Genomic DNA, 9406 nt, shown 5'->3' on the forward strand with positions numbered 1-9406 from the left:
CCGAGACCGCAGCCGATACTTTTGCTGCTGGGTGGTCCAGTCGGACCTAAACCATCCTGAAGAGACATTGAACAGAAAGAATACATTTTGCTGACCTCAGGGACATCGCAAAGTTCCTGATCGATGCAAGAGAAGTTCTTCAAGCCAGCGACAAAAAATCCAGCCAAAGCTGACGAAGTCGGGGCGGCTCAAAAATGGAAGGATACGGAAAGAGAAAGTGTTTCCAGCTGGTGATGAAGATGTTGAGGATGCTTATCAATTGGAAAATGTAGTGCTTAAATCCCAAAAAATTGGAGTGGAAAATGAATATAAAGAAATTAAGTTTGATGATATTTATGGTGATTGGTTTGTCTCTGAAAATGGAAAGAGTGGAATACTGAAAGAGAAATTAAATGGAGGGGAAATTTATCCCAGATTGCAAGATACAGAAGAAGACAAAAAAAAAAAATTTATGGACTTAAAGAGAGAAATTTTATTAGCAATATCATTGATAACACCACTGACAATTAAAGATAAGCTGATTAAGGAAACAAAAGAAGGGCATCGAGATTACATGAGAGATCTTATAAGCAAGGAGTTGCTAAGAGGAGTCCATACAAAGTTGATTAAGGAGATGATTAGAGGATCGACACCACAAATGGCAGAAGATTTGAGACTGTTTTGCTACTAGAAAGATACAGGTTGATAGATGGAAGAGTATAATTTAAAACTAGTTAAACTTAGTGAATTTAGTGACAATAGATACAGTCAAATAAATAATTGATAATGTTACTATGGTATATAATGTGTAGTGTCATGATGAGTAATAATTGGATATGAATACTTAATGGTACCCATGAAAGGAAGATTTGAAATCCCTTTGGATTATATATAAGGGTTAATTTTAAAAAAAGAACTAAGTTAAATACAGTTAAAGATTTGATTATTAGAGGGAGAATGTTATGATAGAGGATATAGTTATATAAAGGAGGGATAAGGATAAGAATATATATATAGATAAAGGTATAACATAAGGAAACTGGATGTAAATTATAAACAGTGATTTGGAAAGGAGGATTAGAAATTTTTGTTATTAAATATTAGGGATGTTTAGATAGAATAGGATTCAGCGTCAATGGAGGATTTTAGAAATAGTAAATGAAAGACCAGTATGTGATTATGTATTAAATCTTGGTATATTTTATGATGAAGGACGTTTAAATAATTAAAGTCAAATGAAAATGGAGATATGATCGTGGTGATATGTATAAATATCTGAGTTAAAATACTTGAGTTAATATTAATTATGTTTGTTGACTGTGGGAGAGATATACGGAAGCCTTTTTGTAACCAACTGATACACTTTCTACAGCATGTAAAGAAGGATGTTTGTTTTGAAAATTAAAAATAAAAAAAATATTTAAAAAAAAGGAAACAGTTTGGGTTGGGTTCCTTAAACATCCTTTTTGTTACAATATAGATAGGAACTAAAACATGGTTAGATAATCTGGCTGCAGAGTTCCCAAGAGATTTAGGTCCGTACTGTGAAGCAAGCTAGTTCCTTTCAGCACAGCTGGAAAGCCTCCAGATTAAAAGTGGGGGTCATCAACATGTATTGATTCATTTCTAGAAAGGGGTGGTGGTTCATGGACACTTATATTCACTTCTTTGACATCAACCCAAGGAGCAGCACCCAATTGCAGTTGTAGGCATGACTGGCTACATTCAACAATTTGTAGGGTCCAATAAAAGAGGATATTTACAACTGGGAGAGCCCTCCGAAGTTGGTTGTATTCCAGCAGTGTTCTCCAACCTTTCCAGCTTCGTGGACTGGAGGAGGAGGACAGAGGGGATGAGAGTGGTGTGTGCACAAGCAGCTCTATTTGTGCAAGTGGTGGGCACACACACACACACACACACAAACACACACACACACACACACGTGCTGCTCATGCAAGTGGAATTACGCACGGGCAGTTTTGAGGGTCTCTCCAGAGAGGCCCATGTTACACCATTGTTTCATGAGCTGGACTGGCTGATGGGGTCGCATCTTGGTGCAATTTAAGGCGCTGGTTATCACTTGAAAGCCCTGCCTGGCATGGACCCAGATTACTTGAGGGACCAACTTACCTCCATGGGCAGGCCTGCCCCACCTGTGGCAGAAGAGAGACATACTCCAGATCCCATCAGTCAAAGAATTAAGGCCAGCGAGGTGCAAGAAAAAACCTTCTAAGTTGTAGCTCCAGCCCTTTGCAACATCTTACTCTTCTCGCTCCCATGGAATGAGATCTGACCCCCCCCCCCACCTGTCACTTTGTGGAGAGATGGGTGGCAAATGAACAAACCAACAGTCCACACAGTCCTGTTTTTCCCTCCTGATACTGATATAAAAACCAAGTAAGGGCTGCTGGTTCAGAAGAACCAGGAAATTGGGCGAGAACCGAAGGAGAAGCCAAAACAAAGTTTTCACCTACATCACTTAGAGAAAGATCTGAAGAGAAAGTAAAAGTTTGCTGGAAGTGGAAATGAAGAACTCCAAAGTATTTGCAACAAACTCAGAAAACAGCTTGGGTTGGGTTGCCTACAAATTCTTTTTGCTGCAAAATAGATAAGAAATAGAACATGCTTATTTAATCTAGCTGCAGAATTCCCCAGAGATTTGTTTTCTGTCTATACTCTGAGTCAAGATGGTTCCTCTCAGCATAGCGGGGAAGGCACTAGATTAGGGGGTCATCAACACACAGCATATTGATTCATTTCTAGATGCCTGGGTATGTGTGCTGGGCATTTATATTAACTTATTTGCCATCAACCCAACAGCCAATTGCAGTTGGAGACATAGCTGCCCACATTCAACAACACGTTGATTTCAACAAAAGAGGGTATTTATACCTGCGGGGACCTTGGTGCTCTCTTAAGTTTTTTTTTTTTTAGGTTTACAGATATGATTTTGCTGCCATTAAGGAAACCTGGTGGGATGAAACCCACAAATGGAACGTACAGCTAGAGGGATTTAAATTATTTGAAAGAAATGGACTAAGTAACATCCTCAGTGCTACAAAGAAATAGGAGTGGGATAACCACAACGTTCCCACCAACAATGACAGGGCAAATGCATGTACGTAAACAGAGAGCAAACCCCCCTCCCTTCTAGCACTGATGATGTTATCGAACTGGATAATGAAAAAATTGCAAGAAAGCCACCAAGGTCAGAGAGCATCAAGGACCACAGTCCTCCTCCTCCTCCTCTCTTCTAGCACTGATGGTGTTACCTAGTTGGGTAAAAAAGTCTGCAAGAAAGCCACCAAGTTCAGAGTACACCAAGGACCACCATCCTCTTCCTCCTCCTCCCTTCCATCACTGATGATGTCACCTAGTTGGGTAATGAAAAGTCTGCAAGAAAACCACCAAGGTCAGAGTACACCAAGGACCACAGTCCTCTTCCTCCTCCTCCTCCCTTCCATCACTGATGATGTTACCTAGTTGGGTAATGAAAAGTCTGCAAGAAAACCACCAAGCCCAGAAAACACCAATGACTGCAGTCCTCCTCCTCCCTTCCATCACTGATGATGTCACCTAGTTGGGTAATGAAAAGTCTGCAAGAAAACCACCAAGCTCTGAGGCCCCTACAGTCTGCAGAGTTTTGGTCCAAGCCCCATTCATCTCACGGCTTTCCACAAGAGTACCACTAACACGCGTAAACCTTCAATTCGCCTCTTTTCCAGCCTTTCCCCAAACTCTCAGAAAACGCCAGAAGTTCTTCCACGCGGATGGGTTTTAGGGCTTGGATTCACTTGTCGAGAAATTGGGCCGTTTTCCTGGAATCGAAGCGATGGCTTTCACTTTCGACCGCGGCCGCTGTATAAAAGGTCCGGCTGGCATCTCCGGAAAGGCAAGATCGCGGAGGGCTGCGAAGAGAGCTGGCGGCCGATCCACTGATTTCTTTTGCAAAGAGGGTAAAAGCGGGACGGCGAGAGAGCGGAGCGACTCCCCAGGTTCCCCTCCGGTCCTTCCCCGTAGCGGCAAGGAGTTTCTGGACTGGGGAGGGGGGTGTCGTCCGGAGGGCGCTGGGTTGGAGGGGATCCGGGAAGCAGAGCTGCCCCCTGGAAACCGAGGTGGAGGGGGGTGGCGGGAGGCTCCGTTAGGGCCCAGAGGGTCTCTCCCCATCGGACACGTACGGGCGGGGCTCGGAAGCTGTGCGGGGCTCCTGGGGAGAATTTCTTTTCTGGGAAGGCTGCGGGGAAGGTGGTCCCATCCAACTAAAAAGACTCTAGAGATTCTCGGTTTGGACGTGTGTTTTTTTCTTTTGAAGACGTTTCGCTTCTCATCCCAGAAGCTTCTTCAGCTCTGACTGGATGGTAGTGGGGAATGGAAGGATTTAGAATTTAGAATTTTAGAATTTTATTAACATTTATAGGCCGCCCTTTTCCCTGAGGGGACTCAGGGCGGCTCACATAAAATCAGGAGGGGGAATACAAACAATGACATAGACACATATAAGTAAAAATAATAAGCAACATTCATTCATCATTCGGGAGGGGCGGCTATCTTTTGTTCCCAGGCCTGACGGGCTAGCCAGATCTTAAGGGCTGTGCGGAAGGCCTGGACGGTGGTGAGAGTACGAATCTCCACGGGGAGCTCGTTCCAAAGGGTCGGAGCAACTACTGAAAAGGCCCTCCTCCTTGTAGTTGCCAGCCGGCACTGGCTGGCTGATGGAATTCGGAGGAGGCCCAATCTATGAGATCTAATTGGTCGCAGGGAGGTAATTGGCAGAAGGCGGTCTCTCAAGTATGCAGATCCACTACCATGCAGGGCTTTATGGGTGACTAGTAGCACCTTGATTTGTCTTCCTTGCAGGCAGCTGGTCATTTGCATCTTTTTTAGAGGGTCTTAGAAGCCCTTGGAGGTTTATCTGTGTCCTCAGGGCCACCCGAGTGATGCTCCTGGTTCAAGGACCCTCTAAAAGGATGCAAATGACCAGCTGTCTGCAAGGAATCCCTTCCATTCCCCACCATCCTGTCAGAACTGAAGGAGTTTCTCGGAAACGTCTTCGAAAGGAAAACTCAAAAAGTCCAGTTGCCAGGTGCTGAAAAAGCCCCTTTGGGGCATCCCGTTTGGCTAGTCACTCCCTTCAGACCGGTTCTGCCACCTGGGGTTGGCTTGGAAGACCCTCTGCCCTTCAGCTGGGTACCTTCTGGCGTGTCAGCTGAAGATGGCTAGAGAAGGGATTACAAAGCCTGATATGGGCTTAATGTCACTTGGAAGAGGAATTTGGAATCCTCTTTGGAATTTGCCTACGGTCCCTGTCCTACTGTCACCACATACTCATATCCATTTCCTGTATTCATAATCATGTTTATACTTATATCTGTTATCTTATAAATGCTTGACAAAATAAATAAATAAATAAATATGCTGAAAAGTTATAGGATTCAATCTCATGTTCTTCCATGCAGCTTTAAAAACCTGAAATACCATAGGTGGCAGGAAAGGTAGAATGCACATCTGGTTTGTAACACTTAAAGTCTGTGGGCCAGTTTGCCATCCACTGTCATGGAGGGAAATTAGGGGACTGGAAGTGACTGGGATGAGAGGGAATAGCAGCAGGAGAAAAATCTTTAGTAGGAACAGCAAACATTATCTCCTGATTCCAGGTGGGCGGACAGCAGCAGCATAAGATAGTAGTGGAGAAGAGATCTAAGTAAATACACATTTCCCCCTTCCTCTGTATTTTTCTTCCTTTCCTGGTCATCCAGCTCAGATGAAATAAGAGTGATTGAAAGTAGAGAATCACTTGCAAAATTTTTAAACTGCTTAAAAAAAAAAAGGAAACACAACTCAGAGGCCCTGAGTTCTAATCCCACCTTAGGCATGAAGCCAGCTGGGGTGTTCTTGAGCCAGTCCCTCTCTCTCAGGCCCAGGAGGGAGGCAATGGCAAATCACGTTCCAACAACCTTACAAGAAAACTGCAGGGCTTCCTTGGGGAAGTCACCAGGGGTCAACAATGATTCCAAGCAGTGGTGGGATTCAAATAATTTAACAATCGGTTCTCTGCCCTAATGACCAGCTGGGTATGTGAGGCTCGGTGGTCATGTGACTGGGTGGGCATGGTCAACTCAACGTCATTGAGGTCGATGGGCGCTTCGCCTTAGCTGTTACAATGTAGTAAGGGTTAACTGGAGAGGCAGTTTCTGTAAGCAGAGCATTCAAGATGAGGCTAGAAACAAGACCAGAATGTTTCCTTCCTTACATGATTAGCCCTGTAAAGTGGAAAGAAACAAAAAGAGATTTCTTCCAACAACTGGTTCTCTGAACTGCTTAGAATGTTAACAACCAGTTCTCCCGAATAGGTGCGAACCGGCTGAATCCCACCACTGATTCCAAGGGAGAGAAAAAATATATGAAATTGAAAAGTAAAACAGGCTCCAAAATCCCTGTCCTACACTGCCCTCTGCTGGCTGCAGATCAGTTGCTAAGGATGACTTGGTATATACCTAAGACATAAAGTACTGTATAGTAGTTGGTTCAAAGATTGTTGTTATCTCTTTAAGGCAGCTTCCTCCCTATTGATACGCTCTGTGTGCCCTGGATTTCAATGCCAGTAAAAGTTGTGGTCCAAAATCTCTCACAGGCAGAAAGTTGCCTGCAAGAAATATCCTATCGGGTGGGACAATCTATCACATGGCAGTTTCTCTGGAGGGGATTGTAGTTTTGGGTCATTACTTCTGAACGTGTTTGATTGCAAATTTGTCCACCTTTTGAAGGAGGAGGCATAACCTTGATTGCATGTCCGGATACTCTGGGAGTTGAAACCCACCTTTCTGGAAGGCGCCCCGTTTGAGAAAGGGTGGTGTAAATCCTTAGAGAGGCTCAACACAGTTTTTGACACAGCCTTCCTCAATCTCCTCCGTGTCTCCAAAAGAGAACAATCAGAAAACCTGTAACAGCATGTGGGAAAGACCTTGGGGGAAAAGAGCCTAGAAAACAATCAGATAAGGGACACCATAGCCCAAAGCTGCATAGCGGACAGAGCAAGTTGCTTAGAAGGGAGCCTTCACAACTTTTTTAGACTCTAAAGGGTTAGGACCAGAGGTGGGTTCCTACCAGTTCGTACCTATTCGGTAGAACCGGTTCGTCAAATCTACCGAACCGGTTAGAAGAGGTTCCACCAGTGGACCTGGAAAGCAGGCCACACCTACAGAAGAGCTTCCAAAAAATTTTGAAACCCACCACTGCTAAAGGGTTAGGGGTGCAAGGATCTTGTAACTTGACAGCTTTAAGACTTGCATGCTTCAATGCCAGAGTTTCTGAATAGCTACTTGGACCGACCTAAGTACTAATTCATAATTTTATATCCGGTCACATGGGCGGCAAGCCACTCCCATTCGGTCACATGGGTGGCAAGCCACTCCCACAAAGGAGGCCACACCCACAGAGTAGGTTCCAACAATTTTTGAAACCCACCACTGGTTAGGACAATTGTACTTTCAGACTTGCAAGATTCTGTAGCTTTGCAATAAAGCAGAATGAGGACATCTGGTTATATTTCCTGTCTGCTCTACCAAGTAAGGCTGACAAACTCCCAATGTTGTAGGTCACCAGTTGTGGGTCGATTGCCCTGTTATAACCCAAATGCAATCATGCTGAAGAGAAGACGGTTATCTCTGATTTTCCCCTTTCCTGCTGGTTTTTAAGTTCTCCTGCCCTTTAAATGCATAGAAAGTTGGCAGCCCAGGGGCTCAAGACCCGGGCACCATAAGATGGGATGAGCTCCCATTACTTGGCTCAGCTCCTATCCATCTAGCAATTTCAAAGCAAAGTGGTGGCATTCTGCCAGTTCACACCGGTTCAGGCGAACCAGTAGCGGCAGCAGCACAAAGCTCCACCCACCCACTCCCGCTACCGAACCGGTAGCGAAGATAAGAGGATTTCATGCCTGATGCAAATGCAAGTAGATAAATAGGCACCCCCTTGGTGGGAAGGTAACAGCGTTCCGCGCGCCTCAATAGAGGTGGCGCAGTGGGTAGAGTGCAGTACTGCAGGCCACTTCAGCTGACTGTTATCTGCAGTTCAGCGGTTCAAATCTCACCGGCTCAGGGTTGACTCAGCCCTCCATCCTTCCGAGGTGGGTGAAATGAGGACCCGGATTGTTGTTGGGGGCAATATGCTGACTCTGTAAACCACTTAGAGAGGGCTGAAAGCCCTATGAAGCGGTATATAAGTCTAACTGCTATTGCTATTGCTAATATATAATGCTGGCCACTTGACTACAGAAATATCTTCGGATAACGTTGTCTCCCTCGGCCAAGAAGTAGAGATGAGCACTGGCCCCTAGAGATGGACACAACTGGACAGGGCAAACTTTTACCTTTAAATGCATAGATGTTGTTGTGCAGCCCATAATTCCTTGTCAATTTAGTGCTCTCTGCACACAGCTCACAATTGAGAAAGTTAGCCCAGCCTTTTAAAGTCCCAGCTCTTCTTTACTGCAGGAAAAAGCAAACTGGAAGGGCTCCAGTCTGTTATAACTTCTCATCTGCAGTAAGCCACCAGTGACATGGAGATTGTACACATATATTTTTCCCTTATCCACGCAGCTTGCAAGGAACGTCTCCCGAGAACTGCTGCTATTATTCGTGGAGCGTGCAAGGAGGCCTTCGCCATATTAAATCCTAACATATTAACAATGAAGCAATAGGGGATTATGGAGAAATACACCCCCCTCTTCTTTTTACTGCCAATTTTGGTGGTGGGATTATCGGGCTGATTCTAATCGGTCTCCTGTTTCACGGAAGGGCAGTTAGCAATCTGCGCAGACCTGTCCTCATCCAGGATCTTCCTAACGAGCTTGCCTTTGATTTCAGCGCACGTTTTCCCCGATGAGCTGTATTTTCCCTTCCATAATTAGGGAAAAGAGCCAGACCGCATGGGGTTTCCGATTTAGGTAGGCACCCGATGTGGGGAACAGCCGTTTAGGGACGTACGGAATTTACTCGTGGAATGGGAGGCTTGCAATTCCGGTTGTCCATTTCCGCAGTCTGTGTCTGTATACTAAAAATTAAGCAATTAACCTGAATCTGAGGAGAGGAAAAAATAGGAACTCATTATACCTGGAGAGTGCCATTAGGCAACATGCTACGGTACAAATGAAAGGCGTGTGTGTGGGGGGGGGAGAGAACAGAAGAGCCGAGGTGGCCACTTCAGCTGACTGTGATCTGCAGTTCAGCGGTTCAAATCTCAAGCCTTCCATCCTTCCGAGGTGGGTGAAATGAGGACCCAGACTGTGGGGGCAAGTTGCTGACTCAATTTCCTTTAAAAAAATCTGTAAACCGCTTAAAGAGGGCTGAAAGCCCTATGAAGCAGTATATAAGTCTAATAAATAATAAATAATAAATAATAAATAATAAATAATAAATAATAAATAATA

This window comes from Thamnophis sirtalis, unplaced genomic scaffold, assembly GCF_051295495.1.
Source record: "Thamnophis sirtalis isolate CommonGarterSnake01/CBP01778 unplaced genomic scaffold, rThaSir2_p1.2 scaffold_13, whole genome shotgun sequence".
NCBI lineage: Eukaryota > Metazoa > Chordata > Lepidosauria > Squamata > Natricidae > Thamnophis > Thamnophis sirtalis.